General features: G+C 40.6%; 1 long non-coding RNA gene across 1 annotated transcript in view; it reads left to right on the top strand.

The window, feature by feature from the left end:
• The window catches only part of LOC108449004, a 42,609-nt gene extending 33,798 nt beyond the window's left edge, over positions 1-8,811 (top strand). The window contains exon 4 of the long non-coding RNA XR_001865098.1: positions 6,884-8,811. This is a non-coding gene — a long non-coding RNA (uncharacterized LOC108449004). The remainder of the gene's footprint in view (positions 1-6,883) is intronic.
• The last annotated feature ends 9,861 nt before the right edge of the window (positions 8,812-18,672 follow it).

Below are 18,672 nucleotides of genomic sequence, written 5' to 3'. Positions count from 1 at the left end.
ACTCCTTTTCCACCAGTGCCTGCAGATCCACTGGAACAAATACTTGTGCTGTGCTTTGCTGCCTTTCTCTGGCTGCCTCCCCCTACTTGAGTGCAAAGCCCAGGAACATGACAGTCAAGGCTGAGACACACGACACAGCTCCTTTCTTTTTTAAGGTACGTTTGAGCTGTATGCCCCTCCTGGAGATCAGAGCTACTCAAGCCGAGGCTTTCAGCCCTGGCTCTACACCTGCAATGCTGCAGAAGAGCTGAGTGCCATGTGTCAGATGAGTGGCCATGGAACACGGTGTTCCTGTTGTTCCTACCAGCCTCCTCCTGCCATAATCAAGGGTCAGTCCCACAGTCAGCTCCCAAGACTAATACTTCATTGTGATCCTGCAAAGCAGGGGAGAGGAGCTGTAGGAATAGAGATGGTTGCCTTGTGATTATCTTCAGGGTAGGTGGGGAAGAAGAGAGTCCCAGTGTGTCAGGCCAGGTGGTTTAAAGACAAAACTGCCTGGTGGTGACCTGGAGGGATCTTTATTGGCAGGAAAGTCACCTTTGGGGCTGAGAAGCAAATTGTGCTCTTGGAAAGAAATGCTCTTATAACAGAGAAGACTTAACCTTGCAGGGCCTGAAAAAATAATTGGGAAGACTTGCATGAACTTGAAAGCTTCATTAATCCATGTCACCATGTCATCTCCAGAGAGGCTGCAGTGGGAAACCAAGCTGCCAGAAAAGAATGGGAAAATGGTTTGGACTGCACAGCCTAATCCAGAAACCATTCCTGATTTCTGTGTCAATTCCAAAATTAGCAGGGTTTCTTTACATCAAATCTTCCCACATCCTTCTAATATCACAGCATTTTTCTCATGATCACTGCTCCCCCATGACCATTGGTACCTAAGATCTGTTTTCACCATGGGAGATAATGACTCCCCAGGTGAAGACACAGTGAGTGCTACTGAAAAAGCCCTTGGCTCACTGTTAGGTTTGCCCAGCCAAAATCCTTTTCCTCAATATTCTCGCTGTGTATTAAGATTTTTATCTGGAGTTACTATGAAGAATTAGCTTTCCTCCTCAGCATGCCTAGACAACTAGTTGTCAGAAAACATGTATGGCTACTGCGTGTCTTTGTTGCCCACATTTCCCTTTCCCAGCTCCCAGCCTCTGGACCATTGCTATCACCCAAGATAACCAATCCTTCACTGACAATGTCCCAGAGCAGTGCTGCACTCATCCTAGAAATCCTGATGCTGGCCAGCAATCCTCTGCTACCATGCAGGAAGGAGGGAACAACTGTTTAAACTTACTGTTTATGCATCCAAAGGAGCTGTGAGCATATCCACTTTTATGTACCTGTTTCTACAGATACAGAATACAAAGAATTTAGTCAAAGAGACTTTGGAGTCATCAGTAACTTAACATTGCAAAAATGTAAGCCTTTTGGGTGACTATCCAAATGAGTGCTGTGCAGATTCTTGGTAATTAGTCCTACAAACACCATCATTAAACTTTAAACTAATATAAAGAAAATGTGCAACTGAGCAGCTAATAATAACAGAAGCCAGTTTGTTATACTGAATGTCTCCATAAAGATATTCTTTATAACACCTTTGGCACAACTGGGACCTTGCATAATTAAATTTGATTTCACTTTCTTACAACTCTAAGCATAACCAGAGATTTCTAATTAGTTACAATTATTCTTTTAGAAATGTGTTTCTATTTAGTATAATCTTGTATTCTTCTAACCAAATGTCATATGTATTTATTATTATTATCTCCTACTGACAGCTTTTTAACTGAGACACTTTGACCAAGATAAATAACTATATGCCTCCCAACCACAACTCTTTGTGTGGCGTCTGCTTTGGGTGGTAAAATAATTTAATAAGTGAAAAACAGCAGTTTATGGAGATAAGATAATTTTCCATTCTACTATTTGAAGTAGAGATAAAAATGCAGGCTGATTATCTTCTAAATCTAACATTTCCACTCCCCACCCCACCAAAAGCTGCTAATAAAGTGGCCTCATTAATGAGACTTCCTCACCCAACTATGTTTCCCTTCTGCCTAAAACAGCAGACAAGCAAGCTACAGTTTCCTCTCAATGTCTACAAATGCCTGCCCAGCTGGCATGCCCAGGAGCACTCCTCATACCACTCAGTGGGAGATGCAAGACCAGGAATGTCTGTGTCCAAGAAACCCACCCCAGTGCCAGTTAAATATGGTCTAGCATAGGGACAGTCCCTACTGGTCTCTGTCAGTGCAATATAACCCAGGATCCGGTGCTACCTGTGCTCTGAAGCCATGTGGTGCCAATTACAAGAGCAATTAAGCAAAAAATGCCTGTTTTCTGCACAGTTGTGCCCCAAGCTGAAAAAGCCCAGATGTGTTCTCTCACAGAGTTCATTCAAGCAAGAGGTAGAGCTTGAATTACCAGCTAAAATGGAAACAGACAAAAAGAGATGAATTGGAGAACAAACCACTGGAACTTATTTACTTCTTGAGAAATTAATGAACCCCATGAGCTCATAGGTTGCAAAGCAAATGAAATAAATGCCTTTCCCTTTTAAAATCTGGGGAATTACAGCAAGTGGAATTGACTTTATGCTTGTCTTCCCTCTAATTCACTACAGGTAGCAATCTGGTGAAATACAAAAGGGAAATGGCAAGACAAATCTATATCAAAATGAAAACAACAGTAAATGAAGGAGTTGGAGCAGGTCAAGGAATAGTGCGTAACGTTAAAAATTATATAAGTTATTTTATCATACTTACCATTTCCCTACTTTATATTCACAGATGTAGGCCACAGTATGCCTTAGGAGCTGATTCTATCATATGAGGCTTTGAGAAGATCGACCAGCAAGTTATAAGTAAATAAAGTTAGAAAAGCAATTGTACTTATCACATATACTGGAGGGTCTCAATGCTTTCTAGGTCAGTGCTGTATCTGGCTTAGTTTGAAGTTTTCTCATCACCAAGCACTCAGAAATTCTATATATAACACGTACATCGTGTTACTAAAATAAATAATGAGTTCATTTTATTTACTTGCAGATTTTGATGCATACAGGTTGTTTATTCTCCATGCTTTCCACACTCCTTTCTCTGGACAGGAGCCTTAGAAATTTACCTTGGGGGTAGGGGAGAAAGAAGCTAAAATTTGAGGTTTCAATGTTTCAAGAAGCATACCAAGCCCTTCCGCCCAGCATTTTTAGGTTAATGATACAGTTGTAGCAATTGGCAATAACTTGAATATTAACAATGAAATGGGTTTTTGTAGGCTCAGTCTCAGATTCAGTCTCTTTTCTCCAGAAATATACCTGACAAAATTGGTTTAAACAATTCAAACAGTTAAAATATTGAAATTTTGTGTCTACCATGATACTTCTGGATGCTCACACCCGAAAGACAACCTGTATTAAAATTAAGACTGTATTAAAATCTGTAAAATTTTATTTTATAAAACAAACAAAATAAATTTTTTATTTATAAAGCTATTTTACCAAAATATTGTAAAGCTATTGCACCAAAATTTCTTTTTTTGGGGTACAATTTATATTGTACCAAATATAAATCTATTGTACCAAAAAAGACTTGTTTATGGAATATAGCAGGATCAGCTCACACAATTTTAATATGCCAACATCACTTATGATAGATTAAACAGGAGGTTTCACTTTTGGCATATAAAGCTGTCTATTCTAGGTCACTGACAGTAACCCTCTGCCATAAAGCAGTAATAAGCTTTATAGTTTCATTAAAATACTATTTTTCCTTTTGTGTATTCATGATGATTTCTTATCCTGTTCTCTTATTTGGCACAACTATTCCATAATTGATGTAAAGCAGCAATTCAAAATTTAATGATTAATTTTCATGTAGATCTTTCTTGTCTAAATAATTGATGGGAAAGATAAGCTGAGGCATTTGGAGTCAGCAGTTGTTATTCCTTCTGCTTCTTCATATCTCTGCAGTAGTAGCCTCTGTCAAGCCCCCTAGAAAACACACCTTTTGGGGGAGATGGCTTGAATTCCCCTTGTATCAGTCCAGAGGGGAAATTATCCGAATACAAATCTCTGCTCTGTCCTCCAAAAGCTGTACCTTCATCCTGCTTTGCATATGGTTAAGTACCTGATTTTGCATAAACTCCTCAATCTTCTGCATCATGAGGAGGCTGCAAAGCTGCAGACAGCTGATCCTGCAGAAGCCTTGTTTGTCCAAATGCCTATCAAAAAATGCTCAAATTTAGGAAAAATGCCAGGCAGCAAAATGCTACTGCCCTGCAGCATAAACTGTGCTTGACAGTCAGGACTGAGTTGTGCTCTCTTCCTTTGCAAGGATATTTATTTGCTGGATTCACACACGTTACTTCTGGATATCCCAAACTACTACCATAGCACTGAAAATACTCCATCTCTGTCTTCATCCAAACTCTCCCAACCCTGCTTTTCATTATTCAGTAATTCCTATTTACATATATGGCCCAAGCCTGAAATTAATCCCTGATAGTCCCTTAAACCCCAAGGGAGAAACTATCTGGATCTACCCGGGCATCTCCTGGGGGAAACACCAAGTCTTTTCCATGGTTTTAATACAGCTTGTGTCATGTGATTTTCACAGCGATTAATATATTAAATAAAATAGTAGAATGACCTCCTTTCATAATGTTTAAGTTTTAAATTTCATTACAATCTAAAGAAAATACTCTGGAGTAGAAAACAGGTTATTCTGAGAAAGAAATGTCAGTGGCTTCCTCCTATTCTGCCCTGCTAACATTTTAATATATAAGTATTCTCTTTAAAAGTTAAATAGACTTGTAAGCTGTAAGAGGGAATAAATGTTATAAAGATAGAAATCTCTATTGCCATTTATGTGATAAGTTAAAAGAAGCAACCATCTTTGCATGCTTGGGGGTATTTTTCCCTCAGAAGTCACTTTTTAATCTGATTTAAATCCAATTAAGTCTGAACATCTAAAATGAAGAGCAAGTCTTTGAATTTATGTATAACTGGTTTAACTAATCACCGTCTTACTGCAGAGCTACTAAGCAAACAAACTATGAAAAATAAATGTGAAATTAGATCCAAATCTCAGACAGCCTTGATTTTGCTTATAAAATAAATAAATAATCATCCTGCACAAAGCATGGGCCTCTGTTTCCTACTAGCCAGTCAAAGCTGCAGTTATTAGATTTTTAAAATAACAGTGAAAAATTATTTAATAGTAAAAGAAAACGACTGCTTTTTTTTAACCTCACATTTTGGACAGAAAGCACTTGTGTTCCTTGAGAAATCCTCCTCCAGACGAACTGAGGACACCGAAGCAACTCGGGAAGTCCAACTCCTTCAACAGCTATCCTGATTTTGCCTGGCCCTGCATTTACTACTTGGCTTCTGCAATGCCTGACATCCTCTTTAACCAAGCATGCTGGCTGGCTGCTCTCATGGGAGGCGTCCTTCCATCCCTCAGGCTCTCCTTCCCCCCCGAAGCAGGCGATGGTCACCGGAGCCCGCTGGACACGCGGCTCTGGCACAATGGGCACCCGCAGGCTCCGCGCACGCCCGGGGTCAGCCAGCACCGTGTCCCGTGCTCATCCGGGACGGGCTGCGAGCGCTGCAGGGGAGGGCTGCTCTCCTCACTGCGGGGAGAGCCCGAAGGACACGTAGGAAACACAACCCTTTCATTCTCCCTGTGAACTCCTTTCTCGTTTGCCAGCGCTGATGATGAATGCTAATCAGCTCGGGCTTCAGCAGCCTCAGGCTGCCTTCTTCAGGTAATTAGTCCAGGTGTCCCATGCTTTACTCTGACCTTCTCGTAAATCAAGCAGCTTTGGTAACCCACTGATATTTCAGAAGCGTGTCGGAGTCCTGGAAATCTCAGTTCCTACCACATCTTACCTGTAAGCTGAAGCAAGATTGCGTTAGTGTCATTGTACTGTAGCACGGTGCATGTTACGGAATTCGTAATTGTATAACTACAGAGAAAGGGAGTAACTTTAAAGCTCCCTGACATACAGTATCTTCCTTTAAAGTTGCCGTCTGCTTCGTATGTGGAAGCCCCCGTTTCATCAGTGAGATGCCTCTGGAATACCGCCAGAGACGGGGTGGCTCAATGCCTGATAAGGCAGCTTTCTCGCTGTGGATCACAGGCTCCGTAGCTGCAGGCAGAACTCCTCCCAGACAGATTAGTACAAATTAACGTGTGTATCCAGCAATCTTGCTGACATTTTTCCTTCCCCTCTCACACGCATCCTCCCAAGCATTGGAACTGGGCTCACAGAGACTGCATCTAAAAAAGCAGTACGCAGGAGCAGCTCATTTCTGAAATACCTATCAGCTGTCTATCATAGCTCATATCCAGCTGCAAATGTTGTTTGCAACAGCTCAGAAACCCTGCAGCTATTCAGCCTGGGCAGTAAGAGCAAAGATGACAAGCCCAAAATGACAGCTCTTAACTCATTGCCTCATTCCTTTTCATGAAATAAAGCTTTTCCTCTTCCCCCTGTGAACTATGTAACAGATTGCAAAGTTTCTGGAGAGCAAAAAGTGGGAAATCTCACATATGTGCCTTGGAGATATGTCTTAGGTGTGCATATGAGGAAAGAAACTCACTCAGACTGTTTCTTAAACCCCAGCACAGTTCTGTGCATCCAGCTCAGTGCTGTGGAAACAGAAAGCAGTTGGCTTCTGCTGTCATTTTTCTGTGCTTTTTCTCAAGGTTTAAGTGAAAGGTTTGCTCAGCTAGAGGTCATCATCAGTTTTTTAATACTTGTTTTGATAATCCAAATTTTACCACAGGTTAAATGTAAAACTTCAATTATTTTTAAGCCACTTGAAGATTCTCCCATTCGGTCCATAACATACAAATGTTCCAATTTCTCATCTTGTTTGCAGTCCCTTCCTAATAACCCTTGGCACTGAAGAGGATTAAGCAACAGACGATTTTTTCAAATCATATCATACTTGCCAAGCATTAACTGAATGCCATTAAAGGCCCAAGCACCTCAGCTGGACTTGCAGGTATTTCTCTTCCTGCACAAGCAACAATGAAGAGCTCACAGGAGACAGCGGAAATACAAGAGATTGCTACGCAAACAAATTCCAGGTTAGCTCCCAGTGTTTTGTCAGGGTTGGTTTTAGTCCTGCAACTCTCCATCCCAGGAATCAGCCAGCCATAAGAAGTTGGTTTCCTAAATTACCGTGGTGCACTGTAAGCTGCCCCAGTATTGCCCTTTTACCTGGTATCTTTAGATGTATTATAGTCCAGTTAGCCAAGGTGTCATGAGGGAACACATTTCTGTCCTTTCTTTTAAGAATGATATATTAGGTGATTTTTTCCTCCCACACATTTACAACCAGAAAAATTGAAAGAAAAACATACCATTAAGAGATTTGAACTATTTCCTCTCTGCTGTGGAAAAGAGTGAATTAGTTAAAAGGTAATAAAAAGTGATGGATTTGTGGGAGAGCAAAATTAGCTATGATACATTTTAAAGTACTTTTGATATATTTATTAAAAGTCAAGATGTGCTTCAAAAGAAATCCCAGTACACTTTCAAAAAACTGCATGGCTTAAAAAAGATGCACTTAAGAAGTGAATCAACACTTTTTTTTTTCAAATTTGCATTGGGATTTATCAGTGTGGTACCAGTAGTAGGGAAGGTTTTGTTGCAGCATTCTAATTAGCACAGATCTTATCTAAGTTTGAGCACTCTAAATTCACAATAGTACAAGGTGTTTTTACAGTATTTAGAATGGAATAGTTTTCCCCTCCCCCACCTATACTGTAGTCCCTGTAGGAAATGCAAAGAAAAGAAAATAAGGTGGACACTGCTGATGGCAATGCACCAGTGAGGTGGCATTCATTATCTTCTCCTGCATAATTAGATTTAGGTATGTCACCATTTTAAATAAAGCATAAGCAGTCGATTAATTTCTGTTTTCCACTTATAAGCCCATAAACAGACTAAAGGAAAACAAATGGGGTAGGGAGGGGTGCTGAGGGGGTGAGGCAAGGAAGGAGGAAGGCACAATTTAGGAATTGCTTGAGACTGCAGTTGATTAGGAAAAACAAGGTATGGAAACTCATACACACACAAATACGCTCCTGTTATTCAAGGCTCAGCTCATCTTCCCGAGGGCAGTTTAATGGCCACTATCTACCTTCACCAGATGAAGTCCCTTTTCTTAATCCCCAGTCCTCCTGAACTTGAATCCCCTGCTATTTAAGTTTGTCATAAAATATTTCACTTGCTTTGCAATGCTATTACCTAATCAGTGAGTATACTATATCCTAATAACTTGTATGTGTTCCCTTTGGCACAGGAGCAGAGGACAGGTAACTGCCTCCCTGAGCTAGCTGTAAACCACCCTATTTAAACACTAGTGAAGAAATCGTACAAGACAAGAGACCCTGGTCCTCATTCTGGATTAATATCATGAGAAGACAGATCCTTTCTTCTTTTGCAAACCCAATTTTTTCTCTCCTCTCCTCTCCACTGTTTACTCAGTGCCTCATTAAGCTTTAAAATGCCTGTGCCAGGCAGAACAAGCCATTTACCTCTCAGACACAGGAACCACATTTGGGGATGCCTTGTGGGGGCTCCTGTCACGATTCGTTAATACAAGCGAGAGTTGTGAAGGTTCATTTATAGATCTCAGAGTGCAAAAGGACACAAGGGATTTCAGTTCTAATCAAAACAGTGCACCTTTATTAAGTACCCACAACACGGTAATGCGATAGAGGAGAGAGAGATAAAGAAAACAAAGTAAGAGTAGAGAGGAAGAAGGGGGCGGGGATAGCTACCAACGGATGGGACGAAATCCTCGTGGTCTTCTGCCAATAGATTCACCTTCTTTCTCTGTGAGGAGATCTCATCTCCATTATCTCAGAAAGTCCCTTTATAGCCCTTTTCTGAAGCGAGGGGCAACTGGCCAAGACCATATCTATGTTTCGTAATAGCATTGCAAAACTAGAAGCCAGCACTACCACAGGTACATACCAAGCATGCCTTTTATAGGCCGTACTGCCTGCCATGGTTTGCGGCCTAGCAGCGTTAGCGTGTCTACTTCTGGCATGAGTTTAGCAGTGCTCTCGCTTCTGCTTTCTGGCTGTATCTCCACATCTCCCCCTTTTCCCCAAGAGGTGGGGAAATCTACAGCCGTTGTTATGAGGCCCGTTGCTTTGGGAAACAGGTACAGGACAGGTGTACAGGACAGGTCATTCCTTTCCACATCAGCGCAGCCCTTCCCGCCTGGGCAGCAAGAACGGCGCAGTCCATTGTGACCTGCACTAATTTTCCTCAGGAATGCGTACCAGTTCCCAGTGGGCACACCCGTAGGCAACACTTGGCAGACAATCCCACCTCAGCCAGGCCAGGACTCCTGTGTTCAGTCTCTGTCCTTGGCGATGATCGTGAGGCAGATGAGGGATCTTCAGACTGTCTCTTACAGCTCCCCAGGCTGGGGTGGAGGGGAAGCTGGGCACAGGCACTGCCAGACCAGTTCTCTGGCTATGGAACCGCCACTGCTCACCAGACCACGTGGCTCCATGGACCACACCACAGCCTCCAGGAATGTCCACTGGGATAACACCGTGCAACAACTCACAGGTTGGATTGGCATCTGGAAAGTTGAAGAGTCTAACCTGCAAAAGAGGCAATGATCAAAAACTGAATTAAATTGACAGTGAAAAACCTATTAGAGTTCCCATGCCTGCCACACTCTGGATGCATAAATCACGGCGGGTGTGTGTCACTGACCTGTAAGAAGTCTGTTTTCATTGAAGAACAACAGCTTGAGTGAAAACAATCTTGTCAAAATATAATGGCCTCCCTTTCCCCAGCCTGAACTGGGGAAAGCTATTAAAAGCTACCAGAATATAAAAGGCAAAATATTTATTGCATGGTTATTTATACATGCTACATAGTCACCTTGAATTATAATATCGCTTCTGCTTTTAGCTGCATTTTTAACCTTCTGGAATCTTCTTTTCTTCAAGCCAAAAGAGAACAATAAAGAAGCTAATATTTCATTGTATGCTCAGTGATTGCTAAAAATCCTGTGATTTCGAGTTCTGCTAACATAGAATATGTTCAGTGTTTTACTAAATTACCTGTATGTATTAGAAGGAAATGGTAAAGCAACAGAGTTGCTATCTCTGGTATTATGAGAATTGTGAACTTTTGGAGTTTTTTGACAGATACAAAAATTATAAATATCAGTGAATATTCTTCAGTGCTTCACTGATGTTCTCCCCAAGCAATTTGTTTACTGCTTCAGGATATTAGACAGCCATATATTTTACTTTTCCTGGTAGTAGCCAATTTGCAAGAAAGCAAGTAATATAAAAATAGCTATTTACTCAGTAACAAGCAGTAGAGTACATTAGCACTAGACATTGATGTTGTTAGAGGATAGCAAATCGATAATCAGTTCTTATTCTGTAACTTTGTAAACCATCTGCTTCTATCGTTGCAAAGCATGCTCTGCTGCAGCAAAGCCTTTACTGCCATACTAACAAACAATTTGCTTTATAATGTCTAAAGACAATGTTGTATCAAAAGCTTTCTAATCGCCTCACCATTGAAATAAATGGAATGTTTGGGTTGTACAGAGATTTTGCAGAGAGGGATAAATTGTAACTCCCTGTTGCACTCTTGCCAGAAAAATATTTTGTTTACCTTTCAAACTCAGAGTTTATGATTATATGGTCTATTATGTTATTAGATCCTACATGGCAATTTTATTATTACCATTTATCACAAAATTGGAGCAAGCTCAAGATGTGTAGCTGAGAGCAATGTGCTCCAACCTCACTCCAAAGAGCTCCTGCTCCCGGTACTCTTTCAAGGCACAGTTTCATTAAATATCTAACACCTGAGAACAACTTGGGAAGAACTATACTGTCATTGTAAAGTCTCATGCATCCCACAGAATGTTCAAGAAACATTCTACTGGGGATGAAAGTGGGGATGTGGGGTGGGAAAGGCAGAACTGCAAGCAGTTCACCAAGCTCCAAGCCTCCAGTAATCACTTTTAGGCTGCCACTAGAGTCATCGAGTTGGCTGCTCATTAGAAAGAAACGGGCAGTGTAGACTTGGGATCCTAGTCCTGCTCTGTTTTACCCACAGCCCTTTGCTTCTGCAATAAATCTTGTCTTTACAACTCCAGCCAGGAAATGCCATGCTGCTGGCTGGTTGCTCTGCCTTCCCGGCCCCCTGCCCTGGCACAGCCCCACTCTCATCGGCCAGTCACAGCTCCAAGATCCACGTTCCTGCTCTTGGACATTCTCCCAGTGGCCAGGATCAGGTTCTTTTCTAAATAAAATCATAAAAGGCAGAAGTAGTTTCCAATCTTGTGTGTCCACATTCTAAAGACAAATAAATAAAAAAATCGAATTGTATTTAGTGTATTGACTCCTTTGGATTCCTTTTCTTTGCTTCCTTGGCTTAGGAGCCTTTCCTATAAGTCACTTCCACATTTAGTGTCACCAGCCTCACAAATTCATTTGTCTTTGCTAAAAGCATCATCGCCTGTGTTGATATCACCTGGCTCTTCCACCCATGTGTTTCTCTTGCATGCTCCTCTTCCCATTTAAACTGCCCAATGACATCATATTTTCAACATTAAGTAATACTAGTTTTATTTGCTTGATTTTAGCTTCACTTTTCTCTCATGCAGAAAGCCAAAGGAATGTTTATAACCTAGATTACTCAGTGATGTTCCATTACATACTTGATAATGGTTTTCCAGTTCCTGAACTGCTACCACTTCTTTGCATCTGGTGCCAGCCTAAGCTTAATAAACCATTTATTTTTGCTATAGGCAGTACTCTCATGTCATAAAAAATGCAGAAATCTCATTCTGAAGTTCCTGCTTACTTGACATAATGCTTTGTTTTCTTTTTGGTTCTCTTCCTTCCATTTGCAAGCTTTGACTTAATGATTTCTTTTGCCTCAATTACTAAACATCACCCTACATATATAGAAAATTTCATTAACCAGGATCTTTCTTACAACTCTGCAATTGTAAAAGCTGCAATTTTTGACCACCTCTGAACTGAGAGGCTTCATTGAAGCTCTTAACCCTCTCCTTATTTTTAAGCTATCACACAAATCATTTTATCTGTTTTAAAGTACAATCTGATAATCACACAGGCCAGTCACACATCACAAATTTATAAATTTACTGTTTTCCTGATCAGTCTATTTCACTTTGATTACACTTGCTGAAAGATGCATTTTGGATAGGATGTATTTTCTGCATAAAAATGTGTCTGCATGCACTGTTACAACAGGCCATGGTGCAGTTAGACCCCACCATGACTTAATGGCAGGAGTGCTAGGTGAGTAGTTTTTCTGCATTAGAGCTAGTGCTATGAATTTGGCATTACTCCTAGACCATGGCATTCCCATTATGAACTAAAATCACTAAATGTACACACTTTTGTATTTGTTTATTCAGTGCTAAAGGCTTAATGTGTTTCTCTTTCGGGTCTCTTCCTTATTTTCTGGGTGTTGGGGGCAGGGTCCTCACAGGTTCTTTTTTTCCAGCTTACAGTTAGGCACCAGGGTTGGCCACCTTTTGGCACAAATTCAGGGCAAAAACACTGACAGGGAAGTAGGTCAGTACAGGCACCACTGCTTTCCAAACACAGACCCATCTCCAGCATCAGCTGCCTCCCAAAAGCTCTCAAACTCCCATAAAAAGAGTTAGATTCTAACCCCTTATTTTCGATGAAAGCTCAGACACACACTAAGCTTGGTCTGGACCAGAAACATCAATCTTTTGGACCCTCCTTAAGTGGCCCAAACACTGCCTGCCTGGGGGGGCAGCTGGGCTCCCCCAGTTCAGCCCACCCCTGGAACCTGGGCTCTCCTCAGCTATTCTGCTGACATGAAGGGAGAGGCACACACCAAAGAAATCCTCAGAGAAATAATAGAAAGGCTTGCTTGGGTTGAAAGGGACCACCTACGGATGCCAGGTTGCTCAAAGCCCCATCCAGCCTGGCCATAAGCACTTCCAGTGATAGGGCAGCCACAGTTTCTCTGTGCAAGCTGTTCCCACTGAGCTGTTCCCACGTGCCTTGCTACCCACTGAGAAAGAATTTCTTCCTAACATCTAATATAAATCTCTCCTCTTTTAATTTAAGACCATGCCCCTTGTCCTGTCACTATTTCCCTGTGCAATAAGACACTTATATATCAGCTTGTTCCACCAGCTATCCCCTCATGACGCTGGACCTGCCTCCTTGGGCATCTGCCCACAGCACTGGCAGGGTGTAGAGTTACTGGCAGTAATAATGTAAGTTCAGCACTGACAATCCCGAATCACTGAAAAATGTACATTTTCAAACACATACATTTTTCTAAAGCTTAGCTTTTAATTTTAGCACAGCTGGGGTATAATTTTTGAACATGTAGGACTGACATTTCTCATTGCTATCCTTGCACTGGATCAACTCATCTGAAATAGATGACATCCATCTATTTTCACTTGAAATAGTATTACTCACACTAGAAAAGCTCCTCTGTAAATAGTATCTCAAACACTGACAATTGACTTAGAATGAGATGGCTACTCAGGTGAAAAAGTCATTGGGGATAATTTCTTTTTTCCCCCCATTCTAGAGGATATATATGTGCACACCATAATCCCATCTATCTTACAGGAATGCTTTAATTCAGGAAGAGAAATAGCTTTGAACTTTCATGCTGAGCAATACTTAGACATAGGAAACTTTCAGCTTAACTCCCCTGAACTCCACAGGCCTACAGAACTGCGGCCAACATTTGTGATTTACACCATCCTGCATGTCCCAAAATACTTCCTGGTGATGCCTGAGGCTTTGTTAAGGATTGATGTGAGACTGCTCTCAGGCTCATCTGTCCTCCCTTCTACCAGTCTATCAACATGTCTTCAGATACAACTGTGTTCTTGGTTTACTACATGAATTTTTGGATACTGCTGAGCCAGCTCTGAGAACTCCAGGCAGAAAGGACATGGAACAGACCATTCTCAGGGACAGTGTGGAGTCACTCTTTCAAATGCCAGAGATACAGTTCCCTTGTTCCCTGAGACAGTAAATACTTAAGCAAGACATCATTAAAAAAAAGGATGCCTGAAAGGCACGTAACTGCCTTCCTTTAATAGTAAAAACAGATTTTTTGAGACTGAGGCCCAGATTCTGCATTAATTCTAGCTATGGGTAGTATAAAACAAAGTGACATTTAAATGAAAAAAAAAAACCCATACACTTATGGTTCCAAATTTCCTTTTACTATAGGCTTAAAAAACCCCCCCCCAAACTTATTTTGCTTAGTCCTCACATTATCTGCTCAGTCCCTGTTCAGGTTGTAAGACAGCCTGAGAGATCAGCAAAATAATCCAGGAAAGTAAAATAAACTGTAAAGAAGGGAACAATAACAATCACTTTTTGTTGTCAGTAGAATTAAAATACTTCCAAATTCAAAAGAAAATATAGTAATACCTGTTGACATTACTAATTAGCCCACTGAGGTAAGAGCTGCTTTGCTATACATTTACTTACCCTCTGGTCCTGGGAAGCTCATCCTTAACCACTACTGTCCAAAACACTAAGAAAAGCAGGTAATTCCTGGCATTTCTGGCATTTTTAAGACACCAGCAGAAGACACCTTCCAAAGAGTTTTTCCTGATTTTAATTGGGAAGATGCAGAGGAATCAAGCTCATTGCCCTGCTCTGCTTCACCCACAGAGAACACAGTTGCTGCCATAGTGTTGCTTTCACTTGTGAGGGCATCCTCCAGGCCCTCCAGTGCTGCGACCACCACATCCCACCCTGAGCACATCCCGCCCACGGCACCCACCTCCTCCCACCACCCCTCTGCCGGCAGTGGGAGCTGATGGTTTGAGTCTCAGCAGCCCAGACATTCTCCAAAGGCTTTCAATGCTGTAACAGTAGAAAAAGAGAAAAATACAGCAAAGTACATTGCCTAAGACCACACAAGAGGTATTTCCTTCTGATTCTGAGAAAGTGCTGGCCGTAGATTCTAACAAATACTATTTTTGTATGGAAACCTGCACAAGAGGTGACTTCATGCAGCAGTTCTCAAAGCTGTTTTCTACTCTGCAAATCATAAATTAAATTTGTGTGGCTAATGAGTGAAATAATCAGCTAACTATTTAATACAAACATGAGTAAATGGACAAAACTGTCTTCAGGTTGAAAAATCACCTCTCCAGCTGAAAATGTACTTTAAAAATACATATTTGGTTTTCTTTAACCTTAGCAGGTAAGCTTACCATTAAAATTAGTGCTCACCTGAACATATTTTGGTGATTCTCTGATCCTAATTTCATAGGCATTAAGTAAGGATTTCCTATTTTGACTCTAGAGACACAGCAGTAGCAAAACCACACATTCTAGCACCTGGATGAACACTTGGCATAATATTCAGGTAGGAAAACAAATCTGCATATTTAATACTACCAAAGGGAATCTGTCAAAACCAGTGCAAAGAAGCACTGGATTACATCAAATACATTTCCAATTCTTGCTCAAGGAAAAGTAGATTTAGAGTTAATCAAATGGCAATCAATCAACTGCATTATTAGAAGGCAGGATTTTTCAGCTCTGAAAAGGCCTTGGCTCTGTTTTGTGTTTGAGTGATGGTGTGATTGGCTGCAGAACCTCTAAGCCTTTCCTCACTGAAGTGGATCTCCATGAATAACCACCAGGCACTCAATAATAAAGAGCTTTGGGATATGTGTAGGGATGACGTGAGGAGTCATTTTGAAAGAAGTTACAGAAGAGAGAAGGACAACTATCAGCGGGTTTGTTTATCTCCTGTAAAATAGTGTTCAGCCCTGTAGAACCAGTGGCTGTAAACACAGAACCACCTGAACACCAGGCCCCTGGCCAGGTAACTCTGTGCCCTTTCCCCTTTCCCAAAGGGGTTTCTCCCCATTAGGGCAGAGGCACATACAAGAAAGAAGCCTAAATCAGTCCAGATCCTGTTGCAGCTACTTCTGTCTCAAAGAGAACTAAGACTTACTTCTCCAAACCACTCAATTTCAATCAAAACACTTAAATGAAACAATCTCACGTACACATTGAGGAAATTAAAAATTCAAGTGTAAGGTGATGCTGAAGCAAAGATTTGGCTCCCAGTCAGAAATCCACCCATGAGAATTCAGTGCATCCCTCATACTGCACAGTTGAAGTAGCAGTAAAAAAACTTAAATGACAGATACATGGTTTGGGGAACCTTATTTTAGGTTGGTTGTTTGTTTGCTTGTACTTTTTTTTTGACTGGGATTGATTTTTGGCATCATGTATCCACATGTTGTCAACCTCCTGATGATGATTTCATAAAAAAACCCCTGAATTTGACCCTTTTTATCATTTGATAAATTTATTGATATACACCTAACCCTGTGCATGGGGGACTATCCACTAGCAGCTAGTAGCAAAAAATAATCCTGTTAGCACCTGCAAGTAATTTGCAGATTACATGCAATACCAGCAGTTCAGTAACACCTCCGAGGTCAATGACAGCTGAATCAGAATTATTGCTGACTTCTACCAGTAACAGAGAAGAACTGGATATGAAGCATTCAGACACCCCAAATTGGGTATTTTTAATTTCCTTTTTTTTTTTTAATTTCTACTACCATGAATCTTCCTTACACCAGTTTAAATTTCAGTGAGCTCCAAAGATGTACCTTAAAAAGAAGAGGAGCTGTTGGCAGGCACATTTTTCTGCTGGCAGAATGTGTTCCTCAAACAATTATGTCTTATCACAACACTCACTTAAAATTTTATATCAAACTGCATCATGGGGCCCTTTTAAAAACCCCTCATTAATGATGATTATGTAAGTACCATTAGATGTGAGACATTCCCATATTGCTCGTAGGAGTTATGATTTAATTCTGCTAAAATCTACTCTACCATTTGTGTAATCACTCCTGACATTTTACCTTTTGTTTTGTAAAACATTATTGTCTGTCACAGGAAAAGAAAAAATATGATATTTTGGTTGTCATTGCAATCTGACTGAAAAGATGTTATTAATTAAATCTTATACACAGTTATACCTGAAAACTCACTGACAGCTCTTGAGGGAAGATATATTACTGGAAGACAGTTGTTACTTAGGTCTCTGAGGCAACACCAAGGCACTAATAAATCCCACACACATTCCTGTGCGTGAGGCTGGTATTATTCAGCATTTGTGGGGAATAATTCAGCTTTGGCCTTTCACAGTGACTGCCTTGGCTCAGAGTGGTCCATGACTCTAGGAACCACTACAAAGGAATATTTGCACGTGCTTTAACTCAGGAGATGAGTTTGCAAACACACAGGGAGCAGAGCTGAAAAGTCACGGTCCTCACAAAACATAACACGAGGTTCTGGTTTAGAGAACCTAGGCTGAGGTTTTGACCAAAAGGAGGAGGGCAAACACATTTTACCAGAGCTGGAAGTTTCATTTTCTGTTTGTTACTCATTTACTTTTTTTTTGTCATCAGAAGGGTTACAGAGAAAATACTCTTTCACAGGATAAGTAAGTAGAAACAGCTAAAAATTCCAACTGTCTGTAGCCAGAGCTTTGACCAAGCCCCTTAGCTAGCAGCAAGTTTCCTTTCACAGAAGTTAGTGGTAGCCCTCCTCAAGTTAATACTACACTACAAATATACACTACATATACAACATATATATACATCCTACTGAGCAGAGACAATGTCCATATCACAAACAAAAAGAAACATTTTCTAAAATTATTATAATAAACATTGGTATTTTCAGCATTTTAATTTTAGTGCCTATATCTTTATAGGGAATAGGGAATTTCATCAAGAAAGAAGTTCTGAAAGTTCTTACTTACCTTGGTCACACAGGAAATTAAGTTTTCCTCCATAATGTGCTCTTTGGGCTGGGGCTTCTGAGTACTCTGAAGGTACATGTGATGTGACTAGTGATCAAATTACTTCATAAGGAAAAGTTCATCACAGTCAGGGCAACTGCTTAAAATGCAACATAAACAGGTCTGTGTCAATATTTTGACTTTGTGTAAACAATTCAAGCTGCATCACTCTGGAGATAATGACACATAATGCTGTATAAAATGCTCTGAAAAGGTTTTACTGAATTAATTTGCATTTGAGTTCTGGAATAAAATTGGTCTGCAGTGGAAAAGTGCAGTCTTCTGTGGTCCTGTTAAATATGATCCTAACAAGACCTGGAGCTTCCAGAAGGCATCCTGGGAAAGGGCTTCACTACTACATGGTAAAAGGGAAAATAATGATTTTCAGAGCTTGCACTGTCTTTAATCCATTTACAGAGCTTCAGAAATTAAGTATGACAGACTGGAATATATGATTCTGTCTGACTATAAATGACATATTTCTTACCACTCTGATACTTCACCTCTTGGCAAACACTTTTTCTCCTTTTTGCAACATCATGAGTTCAAGCTGGAAAGGACATTGTTCAGTGCTTTAGAACTCTGCTAATAAAACTAAGGAAAAGCAATCTGTACATAGGAGTTTATTTAGATGCCCACAAATTTTAAATCATTCCCCTTCGTATCTCAGCCCACTGGGTATCTTATCCAACTGAATTACCATTGGGTTTTACAATGTGATATACAAAATGAGCTGAAATTATGATTTACAAACATCCTTTGATTATCATATAA

The sequence above is a fragment of the Corvus brachyrhynchos genome, unplaced genomic scaffold, assembly GCF_000691975.1.
Source record: "Corvus brachyrhynchos isolate BGI_N302 unplaced genomic scaffold, ASM69197v1 scaffold169, whole genome shotgun sequence".
Taxonomy (NCBI): domain Eukaryota; kingdom Metazoa; phylum Chordata; class Aves; order Passeriformes; family Corvidae; genus Corvus; species Corvus brachyrhynchos.
Note: the sequence above shows the minus strand (reverse complement) of the source record. Positions and strands in the feature narration are given on the sequence as shown.